The 14555-nt window shown below is 38.6% G+C and overlaps 1 long non-coding RNA gene and 1 pseudogene across 1 annotated transcript in view; both read right to left on the bottom strand.

The window, feature by feature from the left end:
- Positions 1–3110, bottom strand: part of LOC116573489 — a 94976-nt gene extending 91866 nt beyond the window's left edge. The window contains exon 1 of the long non-coding RNA XR_004278832.1: positions 1632–3110. This is a non-coding gene — a long non-coding RNA (uncharacterized LOC116573489). The remainder of the gene's footprint in view (positions 1–1631) is intronic.
- An 8727-nt stretch (positions 3111–11837) lies between these two features.
- The window catches only part of LOC116572816, a 29147-nt pseudogene continuing 26429 nt past the window's right edge, over positions 11838–14555 (bottom strand).

The following is a 14555-nucleotide window of genomic DNA, read 5'->3' as shown; positions in this document are numbered from 1 at the left end:
CCTTCAAAACTGCCAAAATTGCAAAATGCATAATAACAAAATTCAAATACATTTTTAAGCTCAGAGTTATTGTGGTTTGTTATCACCAATTCCCAGCTACTCCAGGAAGGAGCTACGTGTCTTAGCAAGTGGCAATGTCTTTATTTATGACCTCCAGTGATTAGTTAGGTTTGCCACACATTTCTCAGAACATGGCCTAGGTCACCCAGGAGTAGGACTCTAGGGCAGGATAAAAGGTTCTGCTAAATTTGGCTTATGATCTTGGCATTTGTTAGAACATGACAACCTCACTTTGATAGAAATATTAGGTAGTTATTTCTTTCTAAGTAAATAATACAAAGGAGACATTTGTTTATCAGCTAGAAGAAGTGGAAACATTTATTACTCTTGACACCTTCTATCTGGTCATTTGAATAATGGGTAAATAACCAGAAACCCTTGTTTACCTATGGCTTTTTTACGTGAAAATTTGATTACTCAATTCTCACTCTTTTATTTCATCCAAACTTCAGAATAGGCCTGAGTATGGTCCCTTCCAATAAAGCCCTATCTTCTGTGAGGGGAGATAGATACATCATTAGATTTGGAAGTTCCTCTGAGATTCCCATCCCACTTACAGTCTCAGGGCAATAGGTCAATCATTCTACATATAAGTTATACTCAACTATCTTAAGTAACCATGACCCTCCTTTGTGTCATGGTGCATATCACAATATTTTTCCTAATGCTGACTCAACCCCCCCCCCATAAGTGAATGACAAGAAAGGAGGCCAAATATCCATTGAACTTTTCAAGTAGACAATGATTGGAAAAGGAGATTGATCATTTTTGCTCTCATCACCATGGAAGTCATTTCCCCTTGGAAGTCCTCTGTCCAGATATGAGGAAAAGCATTTGCAGTTTTCAGAATAGCATGATCAGAGGCTCTCTTCCTGGGGCAATGTGAAGCCAAAAGTTAGAGCCTTAGAAGTGAAAAATCTCAGCTACCTTCTCTTTGAATTTTCTGCTACTTTTATCTCTGGTAATAATGGAATGGATTTGTAAATAATGACAGAAAACAGAAAAGCCTGGGACTAGGGCAAGCCATCATTCCATCTAGCTTAAAGGAAAATGCGTGGTCACTCAGACTGGTGTGATATTCTTGGTAGGGTTGAGGCTAAATGGTTGGACATGAAAAGGGGTCAAGATAAAATCAGTTGACAGAACAAAATGATTCTGAGTTGAAGTACAAAAGTCAGGGCTGGTAAAAATGAAAAGGCCCTCTCTGGAGCAACTTGCACTAAAAGCATCAGGGATAATTCCACTAATTGTTACTGCTGTGAGAATGGGATTTTATAGAAACTGGTGCCTTATTTTCCTTTTTGGTAGTTTTGCTCCTCTTCTCTGCTTTGTTCATAGAGTGAGCCATAGACCCTTTCTCTTGATCATAACCCTATTCTCCCTCTAGACTTAGCATGTGTGGCTACATCTTATTTCCACACTCCCATGAAGTAAATTGTCACAAAGAATCAATGGTTTTGTTGTGTTGAGGGCAGAAAAATAATGTTAAATATGCCTCTTTCTGAAAAAACTGTAAATTACTCTAGCATCTGAAAATTCATACTCCCATTCCATTCTCTATGACAGCTCACCTGTTTGGCACCCTCCTCTAGGAACACAGGGAGCCACACCTCAGAAAAGGCTTCTTCTAATGCAGAGATCACAATGAAGGTTTTAGTGGAGTCTCCCACATGTGCATTGTCATTGTCTTCAATCCTAAAAAAAGGTAATTGTTATAATTCCATATGTGGGTATCTTTGAGGAGTCCCTTGGGCACATACACCATCCATTCTGAAACCTCTGACTCTCCCCAAATCTTTCCAATAAAAAAAAGAAAAATTATGTTTGGGGAAAAATAGAAATAATAAATTATGACTGTTAACTATCATTATCAAGTAAATCACCTCAAGATATATGTGCTTCCTTTTTTCTAGAAGATGTTTGATATTATTTCTACAAATATAACATGTCACACTTGCAAAATTCACATTTGAAACATCTGCATAAAGGTGTGACAACACCTTGTTTAATATTTCTATAAAAGAGCAGAAAGAAGGAGCTACATCTTGACTCTGCCTCAAGTGAATCTTGGAGTTTTGACTTTACATCATTGCTGCCAATCATTTCTACTCCAGAGGAAACTATTAAAGGAGTTAGAAAAATCCCACTGTTAAAACTTTCCATGGTTATAGTCAAATTTTTCATTTGACTGCTCCTAAACAATAAATACTTGAAACAAAAGAACCTTGCAAAATACAGGGAGAACTGAAACTGATGGGGGTTTTCAGAAATGGTAGTAATATTGGTTGGATTGGAAAATGCAAAGGCAATCATATGAATTCTTAACTAAACTCTAACCTCTTGCTCTCTTAGGACCACCTCTTTGGTCATTGCATACAAAGAAAAATTAGACCAACACTAAAAATTGGAGCCATCCTGATTTTGGCAAATACCTAAAACAAGAAATCAGTTCTAAGCCTGAAAGAACCATGGGCTTGGCATTCTGGAACCCAAAGATAAACTTCACATTTCTCCACCTATTTGCCAATCTGCAAATATCTTAGCCTTCTGGTACTTTCTACATACACATTGTCATAATTTCCCCTTGTGTAACAAAAAAATAATGGTCCAGTAAGAGACACCTATATGTGAACAATGCTCAGATGAGCTCAAGCATCTCCTGAGCATTCTGTTAACCATCCCTGTATTCAGATTGATTTATGGGCCTCGGGTCCATCATTTCCTCACCATTAGCCATCATTAGACCATTATGACTCCCCATAGTCCCTCAGCTTACTGCTTCCAGGGAGGTGGTGTAATCTTACCCAGCTGTGTTGAGCTCGTTTTCAATACCACTAATTTTCTGACAGAATCTATGAGTAATATTACATTTCATGCTGTTCCAATAAAAACGTTTGCTCCTTGACAGGGCTACTAAAGAGCTTGTTGGAGAAACTGTCGCAAGTCCCTAAGGGGGCAAAGGTGACTGAGGGACTTTGTCATGAGAAAAATTGAATACCTGCCTAGGCTGACACAGCAGATCAAAACAAAGAAAAAAGGAATGAGGTAATCAGGTCATGACCCAAAGACTTTTAGACATTTATTCATTTACCCAACAATATATTTTGAGCACCTACAATGTGCCAGACACTGTGCAAATAGAATTGTCATGTCTGTTGGATACAATCCCTTGGAGCCAGAAGGTCTGGGATCTGCTCCATGTTTCCACTTTACTGAGCTGTGCAACCTAATAAAAATTGCTTAACTTTGTGAGGTCCCTGGCTTCTAATCTTCTAATCTACCTAACAGACATTTGTTTCCTAATATCTCTTTGTAATAATTTATGCAATATAATCTACATAATAATCATGTAGGTCTTAATTTTTTTATAGAAATTCATGGAGAATGGCATTATAATTGGAGGCATTTGGAAAAACATTTTTTATATATGTATTGTGTGTGTGTGTATATATATGTATCCATATCTATAGAGAGAGAAGAAAAGGAATGGACTCTTAAGAGGAGGATATTTTCCTATGCACACACTCATCTATTCACTGTAGCAGAAAGGCAGGCCCTCACAGCATTCAGCTAACACATAAGTGTCACCTCCACATTGCCATACTCATAAACCAAACACAAAAGTCAGCTGGACACCAGGCAGAATAATGGAAGCACCCAGTTCTCTAGGGCATAATTTTAAGACTTATGCTCAGGTGATATTGAGACATCAGGAAATGTGCCTGAATTATTGCCTTCAGAGGAAGGCACTGTCAATCACAGAAATCTCAGACCATCCCATCAGTTTCTATTTACATCACTGAGAAAATATGAATATGCTGATGCTTCACTGAAGTAACATTCCCCATCTCTGCATTAGCCTCCAATATGTTGTTATTGCTGCTCTGAGGCTTTGAACTCCATTTATATGAAAATTGCTGGAACCTTAGATAAAGTAACCATGGTGGTTACTTAGTATATTCCATACAGGTTGCCCTGCATTCCTTTTTAGACCCCATTAGCTGTGTCTCAAGGTAGAAATGGGATGTCTAGACCTCTAATTCCTCAATCCTCAAATGACCACCATGAGGGAATCTACTCTCAGTAACTACCTAGAATATGCACCATGAAATGCCCTCTGACCAGGGCTCTGTTTCCAAGTGCCCAATCTGTTCTACCATCATGATTCTAGAACTATATGACCTTCACTGCCTCTAGTTCATGTCCTGGCCAAAAAGCTCTCCAAGGAGCTTGCTTAATGCTCCCTTTTCCCTGAACCCCACTCTGGTTATTTCTTGAAGTTGGTTGTGGGTTCCTCTTGAGAGGGAGGCATTCCCAGGCCCATTTCTTAGGACCAAAGAATATCCTTGATAAAGAGTAAATCAAAAACATTTGCAGAATGAGTTGATCTAAAAATTAAGAGAGGAATAGTGGAGCCATCTTCCACCAAAGCCCCTCTGTGGACTCATGAACTCCATCCTGTTCCTGAGACCATGTTAGAACTCTCTTAAGAACGAAGGCTAAAAGATGGATGAAATACAATGAAGACTGAAAGGCAAAATGGGTGAAGGTGGTCAAATGTACGAATTCCAGTTATAACATAAACAAGTCCTAGGTATGTTAGTACGGTGTGGTGGCTACAGTTAACAATACTTCATTGTATATTGGAAAGTTGTTAAAAGAGTAGATCATCAAAGTTCTCATCATAAGAAAAAAATGTTTGTCACTATGTGTGGTGATGGATGTTAACTAAACTTATGAGGTAATCATTTTGCAATATATACATATATCAAATTACTATGTTGTATACCAAAAACATACAATGTCATATGTCAGCTATACCTCAGTTTGAAAAAAAAAAAAAACAAAAACAGAACAAAAATTGCAGGTGATGGTATTTTGAGTATCCGCTTAAAATCTCCTACTATTATCCATCTACCTGTGTCTCACCTCAGTCTCACACTCTTGCAAAGGAGCGGACTAATGAGCTAATGATCCTTTCTCGCCAGGGGATAATTAGAATTTAAAACTAAGACAATTCAGATTGCTTTGGAACACTCCTTGTAGGGCAGGAGGTCTGTGAGCAGTATTTTTGGTAACAGGCCCACCTGCTGGGCCATCGCAGCTGGTATGGCTAGAGGGGTCCATCTCAACTGCTGAGGGCAAGTAAAGCCAAGGTAGAATTGCTTACATATTATCTTGTTCTGCCCAATACTCCTGCCACCCTGTTCTGTACTTCCAATACACACATCCCTGTTCTCCTGACAAGATTCACATGGTTTTAAAAATAATTTACAGAGAGGGGAGTCTGGGTGGCTCAGTGGGTTAAAGCCTCTGCCTTCAGCTCAGGTCATGATCCTGGGGTCCTGGGATCCAGCCCCACATCAGGCTCTGCTCAGCAGGGAGCCTACTTCCCCATCTCTCTCTGCCCTCCTCTCTGCCTACTTGTGATCTCTGTCTGTCAAATAAATTTAAAAAAGAAAAAATCTACAAAGATTTTATGAAGTTCAGGAATGTTCCCTCTATCCCTATACTTTGAAGCGTTTTAATCAAGAACGGAGGCTGGATTTTGTCAAATGTTTTTTTTTGCATCAATTTAGAGGACCATGTGGTTCTTCTCTCTTCTCTTATTGATTTGTTCTGATTGATTTGTGAATGTTGAACCATCCTTGTAACCAGGGATGAATCCCACCTGGTCACAGTGGATAATCTTTTTAATGTGCTGTTGGATTCTGTTTGCTAGGATCTTGTTGAGAATCTTAGCATCCATATTTATCAGGGATATGGTCTGAAATTCTCTTTACTGGTGGGGTCTTTGCCTGGTTTGGGGATCAGGGTAATGCTGGCTTCATAAAAAGAGTTTGGAAGTTTTCCTTCTGCTTCAATTTTTTGAAACAGCTTCAGGAGAATAGGCGTTATTTCTTTTTTGAAAGTTTGGTAGAATTCCCCAGGGAATCTACCACGTCCTGGGATCTTGTTTTTTGGGAGGTTTTTGATCACTGCTTCAATATTGTTACTAGATATCGGTCTATTCAGATTGTCAATTTCTTCCTAGTTCAATTTTGGGAGTTCATAGATTTCCAGGAATGCATCCGTTTCATCTAGGTTGCTTAACTTATTGGCATATAACTGTTGATAATAACTCCTGATGATTGTTTTTACTTCCTTGGTGTTAGTTGTGATCTCTCCCTTTTCATTAATAATTTTATTAATTTGAGCTTTCTCTCCTTTCTTTTGAATTAGTGTGGCCAATGGTTTATTGATCTTATTGATTCTTTCAAAAAACCAGCATCTGGTTTCATTGATACATTCTACTGTATCTCTGGTTTCTACTTCATTGATCTGAGCTCTAATCTTGATTATTTCCCTTCCTATGTGTGGAGTTGGTTTAATTGGTTGTAGATTCTCCAGTTCTTTAAGGTGTAGAGACAGCTGGTGTATTCTGGATTTTCCAATTTTTTTGAGGGAGGCTTGGATGGCTATGTGCTTCCCCCTTAGGACCGCCTTTGCTGTATCCCATAGGTTTTGGACCAAAGTGTCTTCATTCTCATTGGTTTCCATGAATTGTTTAAGTTCTTCTTTGATCTCCTGGTTGATCCAAGCTTTCTTAAGCAAGGTGGTCTTTAGATTCCAGGTGTTTGAGTTCCTCCAAAACTTTTCCTCGTGATTGAGCTCCAGTTTCAAAGCATTGTGATCTGAGAATATGCAGGGAATAATCTCAGCTTCAAAGTATACTCCTGAACTTCATAAAATCTAACTATGAAAGACCCACATCAAATATCATCCTCAATGGGAAGGAGCTCACAGTCTTCCCATTGAGATCAGGAACACTACAAGGATGCCCATTCTCACCACTCTTGTTCAACATAGTATTAGAAGTCCTAGCAACAGCAATCAGACAACAAAGAGAAATGAAAGGTATCCAAATTGGCAATAAAGAAGTCAAACTCTCTCTCTTCGCAGATGACATGATACTGTATATGGAAAACCCAAAAAGACTCCATCCCTAAACTCCAAGAACTCATACAGCAATTCAGTACGTGGCAGGATACAAAGTCAATGTACAGAAATCAGTGGCTTTCTTCTACACTAACAATGAAAATACAGAAAGGGAAATTAGAGAATTGATTCCATTTACTATAGCACCAAGAACCATAAAATACCCGGGAATAAACCTAACCAAAGAGGTAAAGGATCTGTACTCGAGGAACTACAGAACACTCATGAAAGAAATTGAAGAAGACACAAAAAGATGGAAGACCATTCCATGCTCTTGGATTGGAAGAATAAATATTGTTAAAATGTCTATACTGCCTAGAGCAATCTATACTTTTAATGCCATTCCGATCAAAATTCCACTGGTATTTTTCAAACAGCTGGAGCAAATTATCCTAAAATTTGTATGGAATCAGAAGAGACCCCAAATTGCTAAGGAAAGGTTGAAAAACAAAAATAAAACTGGTGGCATCATGTTACCTGATTTCAAGCTTTACTACAAAGCTGTGGTCACCAAGACAGCATGGTACTGGCATAAAAACAGACACATAGACCAGTGGAACAGAGTAGAGAGCCCGGATATGGACCCTCAATTCTATAGTCAAATAATCTTCAACAAAGCAGGAAAAAACATACAGTGGAAAAAAGACAGTCTCTTCAATAAATGGTGCTGGGAAAACTGGGCAGCTATATGTAGAAGAATGAAGCTCAACCATTCTCTTACACCATACTCAAAGATAAACTCAAAATGGAGAAAAGACCTCAACGTGAGACAGGAATCCATCAGAATCCTAGAGGAGAACATAGGCAGTAACCTCTTCGATATCAGCCACAGCAACTTCTTTCAAGATATGTCTCCAAAGGCAAAGGAAACAAAAGAGAAAATGAACTTTTGGGACTTCATCAAAATCAAAAGCTTCTGCACAGCAAAGGAAACAGTCAACGGAGCAAAGAGGCAACCCACGGAATGGGAGAAGATATTTGCAAATGACAGTACAGACAGAAGGTTGGTATCCAGAATCTATAAAGAACTTCTCAAACTCAACACACACAAAACAGATCATCATATCAAAAAATGGGCAGAAGATATGAACAGACACTTCTCCAGTGAAGACATACAAATGGCTATCAGACACATGAAAAAATGTTCATCCTCACTAGCCATCAGGGAGATTCAAATTAAAACCACATCTGAGGGTTTTGAAGGGGCCGGGGGTGGGAGGTCGGGGTACCAGGTGGTGGGTATTATAGAGGGCACGGATTGCATGGAGCACTGGGTGTGGTGCAAAAATAATGAATACTGTTATGCTGAAAATGAAAAAATAAAAAAATTTAAAAATTAAAAAAAATTTAAAAAAACATATTGAGATACCACCTTATGCCAATTAGAATGGCTAAAATTAGCAAGACAGGAAACAATGTGTGTTGGAGAGGATGTGGAGAAAGGGGAACCCTCTTACATTGTTGGTGGGAATGCAAGTTGGTGCAGCCACTTTGGAGAACAGTATGGAGATTACTCAAGAAATTAAAAATAGAGCTTCCCTATGACCCTGCAATTGCACTACTGGGTATTTAGATGTAGTGAAAAGAAGGGCCATCTATACCCCAATGTTTATAGCAGCAATGGTCATGGTCATCAAACTGTGGAAAGAACCAAGATGCCCTTCAACAGACGAATGGATAAGGAAGATGTAGTCCATATACACTATAAAGTATTATGCTTCCATCAGAAAGGATGAATATCGAACTTTTGTAGCAACATGGATGGGACTGGAAGAGATTATGATGAGCGAAATAAGTCAAGCAGAGAGAGTCAATTATCATATGGTTTCACTTATTTGTGGAGCATAAGAAATAACATGGAGGACATTGGGAGATGGAGAGGAGAATGGAGTTGAGGGAAATTGGAAGGGGAGGTGAACCATGAGAGACTATGGACTCTGAAAAACAATCTGAGGGTTTGGTGGAAGGTTGGGGGAGCCAGGTGGTGGGTATTAAGGAGGGCACATATTGCATGGAGCACTGGGTGTGGTACAAAAACAATGAATTCTGTTACACTGAAAAGAAATTTTTAAAAAATCTACAAAGAAATAGTCTGAATTTGCTGAGTTCTTGCTTGATCATGTTTTGCCGTTATTAACTTCTTCCCATGACTAAGCACTGTACACTCACCTCTCAGCCCTCCAGCACTCCCACTAGCATCCCAGCACCCCCAGATCTACCAGTTCCTTCCATTTCTCCAGGCCTACAGTGACCTCAACAGCATATACAACGTGTGCCAGTCTTTCCTGGGAACCAGTAATGATGTGGATTCTCAATTTCCTTGATTCCATGACCTCATGATGCCAGTCTGATGTTCTTCATGGTCATAATATTGACCGAGAGAGTGTTTATGAAAGAAATAATAAGTTTAAACCTCCATGTTATGCTCATTCTCCACATGTTGGTGAGGACAAAAGAATAAGCTAATTACAATCTTGTCAGGAATGGAACTCCATAGACAAAGAGCAAAGCTTTAGTTAGCCAATAGACTGCTTGCCATCATTGATTTATGTCAATGCCTCTCTAACTTTTAGTTTGAATAAAAATTATCTGGGGAGGGGTACTGGGGTGGCTCAGTCGGTTGAATATCCAACTCTTAGTATCGGCTCAGGTCATGATCTCAGGGTCATCAGATCAAGCCCTGCATCCTACTTTGTGCTGGGCTTAGAACTTGCTTGGGATTCTCTCTTTCTCTCCTTCTTCCCCAACCCCATGCTAGCTCTCTCTTTCTCTCTGTCTCTCTCTATCTCAAAAAAAAAAATTTAATCTGGGGATTTTCTTACAAATGATGAGTCTATACTCTCAGAACTTCTGAGCCTTGATGGTCCCCGAACAGGGGTATATCAGAAATTTCTGAAGGACACGCTCTGTGGACAACACTTTATAAAATATTGGATTACAGTTAGGGGGAAAGTTTGACTTTATGATTTTCCTATTCAACTGATACTGGTTTGGGGTTCTCTTCTTTTGTACTGCCTTTATGTGGTATTGGTATCAGAATAATATTACCTTCATAAAATATATGGGGAAGTATTCTTTCTTTTTCTATTTTATGGGATAGAGTATGTAGTATTGGTGTTAATGATCTTTTAAATATTTTCCAGTGAAGATATCTAGCACTACAGATTTCTTTTGGGGGAACTTAAAATTCAATTCCGTTGGGGTGTCTGGGTGGCTCAGTCAGTTAAACATCAAATTCTTGGTTTCAGCTCAGGTCATGATATTGTGGTGATGGGATCAAGCCCTGAATTAGGTGTCTGGGCTTGGTGATGATTGCAGAGTCTGCTTCAGCTTCTTTCTCCCTTCCCCTCTGTTTTTCCCACATCCCTGCTTATTCATGCACTCTCTCCTGCTCAAATAAATAAATACTTCAAAAAAAATTCAATTCCCTTAATAGTCATAAGATTATTCAAATTATCTATTTCATATTGGGTGAAATGTGGACATTTGTGTTTTCCTAAGAATTGGTCTATTTCATTTTAAGTTAGCACATAATGCATGTAAGTTGTTCATGGTATGCCTGTATATGTTAGTTTTCTATGACTCTGTGGCAACTGACCACAAACTTGTTTGCTTGAAACAACAGAGATTGATTTTTTTCATACTTCTGGAGAAAATTAATTCAACACCAGTTTCACTTGACCAAAATAAATTCTCACCTGGCCCATGTTCTGACAGTTCTAGGGAACAATCCATTCCTTATCTTCTATCTTCTGATGACATTCCCTGACATGAAGCCGCATCACTCCCTCCCCACCTGTGGTCACATTGTCTACTCCTCTTCTATGTGTATCCAATCCCCCTCTGCTCCTCTCTTTAATAAAATACATGCAACAGCATTTAGAGCCCATCTGGATAATCCAAGATAATTCTCCTTCTCAGTCATTAATTTAATCACATCTGCAAAGAACTTTTCCCCAAATAAGGTAATATTTACAGATCCCAAGGATGAGGACATGATATTTTTGAGGCTACCATTCATCCCACCACACCTTATTATCCTTTTGATACCTCCATGGTCTGTAATAATATCCCTCGTTTCATCCTTGATATTGGTAATTTGTGTCCTTTTTCTCTCAATTGTTCAATCTGTCTCTGTCAGTCTTATACATGTTTGTCAATTGTATTCAGTTTTTCAAAGAACCAGCTCTGTTTTATCTACTATTTTCAGTTTCATTGATTTATCCCTCTACACTATTTTTCCTTCTTATTACTTGCTTTAGGTTTATTTTCCTACTCAAGAACTCTAGGTTCTTGAGATGAGAATTTCAATTATTAATTAGAGATTTCCTATTTTCTTATATGAGCATCCAGTGTTATAAAGTTCACTCTCATTATTGCTTTATCTGTATTTTGTAAGTTTTGTACTTTTGTTTTTATAGTTCGATATATTTTTTAATTTTCTTTGAGATGTCTTCTTTGATCCATTGAGTATTTAAAAGTTTGTTTTTTAGTTTCCAAATACTTGGTAATGTTCCCTTTATCTTTCTGACATTGATTTCTAGTTTGATTCTATTGTAGTCAAGGAGCACACTCTGTATGATTTCAGTTCTTTTCAATTCGCTAAGGTTTGTTTGATGGCCAATGACAATTCTTTTTTTTTTTTAAAGATTTTATTTATTTATTTGTCAGGGATAGAGGGAGAGAGAGCGAGCAAGCACAGGCAGACAGAGAGGCAGGCTGAGGCAGAGGGAGAAGCAGGCTCCCTGCCAAGCAAGGAGCCCGATGTGGGACTCAATCCCAGGACACTGGGATCATGACCTGAGCTGAAGGCAGCTGCTTAACCAACTGAGCCACCCAGGCGTCCCTGGCCAATGACAATTCTACCTTGTATGTATTCCAGGAACTCTTGGAAGAATGTACAATCGGTTGTTGTTGGGTGTAGTGTTCAATGACTGTCAGTTAGATCTATTGTTAACAATGTCATTGAGTTCTTCTAAGCCCTTGCTGATATTCTGTTTTATCAATTGTTGAGAGAAGGAAACTGAAGTCTCCAACTGTAACTGTGGATTTGCTTGTTTCTACTTTCAGTTCTACCTTGCTTCACAGAATTTGCTATTCTATAGCTTGGTGTATAATATTTAAGACTATTATGTCTCTTGGTATATTGGCACATTATTTTATTTATTTTTTTCAGTTTTATACCTTTATTTGACAATCACCAATTAGTTCTGATCCACAGTAGCTGTCTGTAGATTTTTTAAAGTGGTGACAGAAACATAGGTAACCAGTGTACAGGGCTTGTTTGGTGAATCCTCATCCTCAGTACCTTTCCTGGACAACTGCACACAGAGATGGTATGGAACGTTCCTTATTCCTTTGGCCCAGGCAGCTTTGTTCAGCCTGGCATCAATGCACATATCTGAAGTTCCCATCTCCTTCATGACAAATTTCTAGATCTCTTTGAGAACTCAAGGGGCACACTTCTAGAAACTCACCCCATGCATGTACTTGCAAATATTAACAGTGTGTTCTCTTTTAACTACCTCATTGGTGGCAGAATGGCCCTTCTCACCATGCTTCTTTTTTTTTAATTTATTTTTGGCATAACAGTATTCATTATTTTTGCACCACACCCAGTGCTCCATGCAATCCATGCCCTCTATAATACCCACCACCTGATACCCCAACCTCCCACCCACCCATCAATTCAAACCATTCAGATTGTTTTTTAGAGTCCATAGTCTCTCATGGTTCTTTATGGAAGCCATTCTGCCAGGCCCTGGTTGGAAAGAAAGAGGGCACATCATTTTAGAACACCCTTCGCAGTCTCTGGTAATATTTTTTTGCCTTGAACTGTACTTTATCTGGTATAATATAGCCACTCCTGCTTTCTTTTGATTTGTTTGTATGATATATCCTTTTCCATCTTCCTATTTTCAACCTGCCTATATCACAGTATTTGAAGTGAGCTTCTTGTAGACAGTATATGGTTGAGTCATGTTTTTAATCCACTGTAAAAAATTATATTTTAATTGGTGTATTCAAATAATTTGCATTTAATGTAATTATTGCTTTATTGGAACTTAAGTCTACTATTTTATTTTTGTTTTATATTGTCTCTACTTTTTATGTCTGTTTTCTCCTGTGGTCACCTGAACATTTTTAGAGTTCTATTGTGATTTGTCTGTAGTGGGTTTGAGTGTATATTCTGTTCAGTTTCTTTTAGTGATATTCTAGGTAATACTAGTATTACTAATATTACTCTAGTACATATATATGTGGAGATATATACATATATGGGTGTATGTATATATACATAGATGTATATATATATATATTTGGATGAGTGGCTATTGAACCCAAGTTCTAACTCCTCAGTCTCCTTCCTGGGTTGCCTTCCCTTCTTATGTGTTGGCTCAATGGATCTTGTCATTGGAGTTTTAGCTAAGCTGTGATAGTCCTCCCACGCATTCCCCTCACACACACCATTGAACAACCATTCTTTACTGAGGATTGTACACATCTCTCCCTTAGATGTTCCACTTCTTTAAAAGTAAAATTTGAAGCATTTTTAAAAAATTTATTTCTTTATTTGAGAGAGAGAGAGGAAGACGCAGGCTCCCTGTTGAGCAGGGAGCCAATGTGGGGCTTGATCCCAGGAGCCTAGAATCATGACCTGAGCCAAAGGCAGATCCTTAACCAACTAAGCCACCCAGGTACCCTCAATTTGAAGCATTTTAATTTTAGTTCCTTCATGAATCTGATTCCATCAGATTTGACATTTTCATAGGAACCAGTCTCACTCCCCAGTGAAAGGAAAGTCTCCTTATTTTGAGGTTGCAGTAAACTTGCTGTCTCCTTAGGAGTCCTCTCAGCTCTTTGCTTCTGCATTTGCCTCTGACTTACCAAACTGAAAAGAACTACAAGTAAGCCACAATTGCATACATATTAACTTGGTTAACCTTGAAGTAAAAATAGAACCAAAATGCATGACTAATTCTGGCGAGTCAATAAATGGAAAGCCAGGTAGGAAGTAGAGTGGGAGAATATGAGAGCTGGTGGTTTAGAGGGAAAAGAGTTTTCAGGTGACATATGAATTCTAGAAATGCAACTCAGTGTACAGAGGGATTGCTTCAAATCATGTTAGAGGTCATTTCATTTTTAAACCAATACCTTTTCACAATTTGACTATTCATCTTGACTTGAGCATAGACAATATTTGGAAAGGCAAATTTCAGAGGAATGTGATTTAATTGTTCGTCAGATTAGGCCAGTCTCCAAAATGTCATTTGCTGCTTTCTCCTGCCAACTAGAGCTAGATACATACTCAGAAGACTTCAACGTCAGGGCCCAGGAAGATTGGCACCTCCCAAGATCTGAAGTGGCTCAAAGGGGATTTTCTCCTGGACACCTAAACTTCATTAGGTAACCTGCCTCTCAGTAGTCTCAAATACAGATACCATGTGGGGTGTTTGCCTTTCTGCTTCTTTTCACCTTGGCCTCAATGACAATCAAAGCTATAAATAAATAAAGGT

Source organism: Mustela erminea, chromosome 14 (assembly GCF_009829155.1).
Source record: "Mustela erminea isolate mMusErm1 chromosome 14, mMusErm1.Pri, whole genome shotgun sequence".
Classification (NCBI taxonomy): domain Eukaryota; kingdom Metazoa; phylum Chordata; class Mammalia; order Carnivora; family Mustelidae; genus Mustela; species Mustela erminea.
Note: the sequence above shows the minus strand (reverse complement) of the source record. Positions and strands in the feature narration are given on the sequence as shown.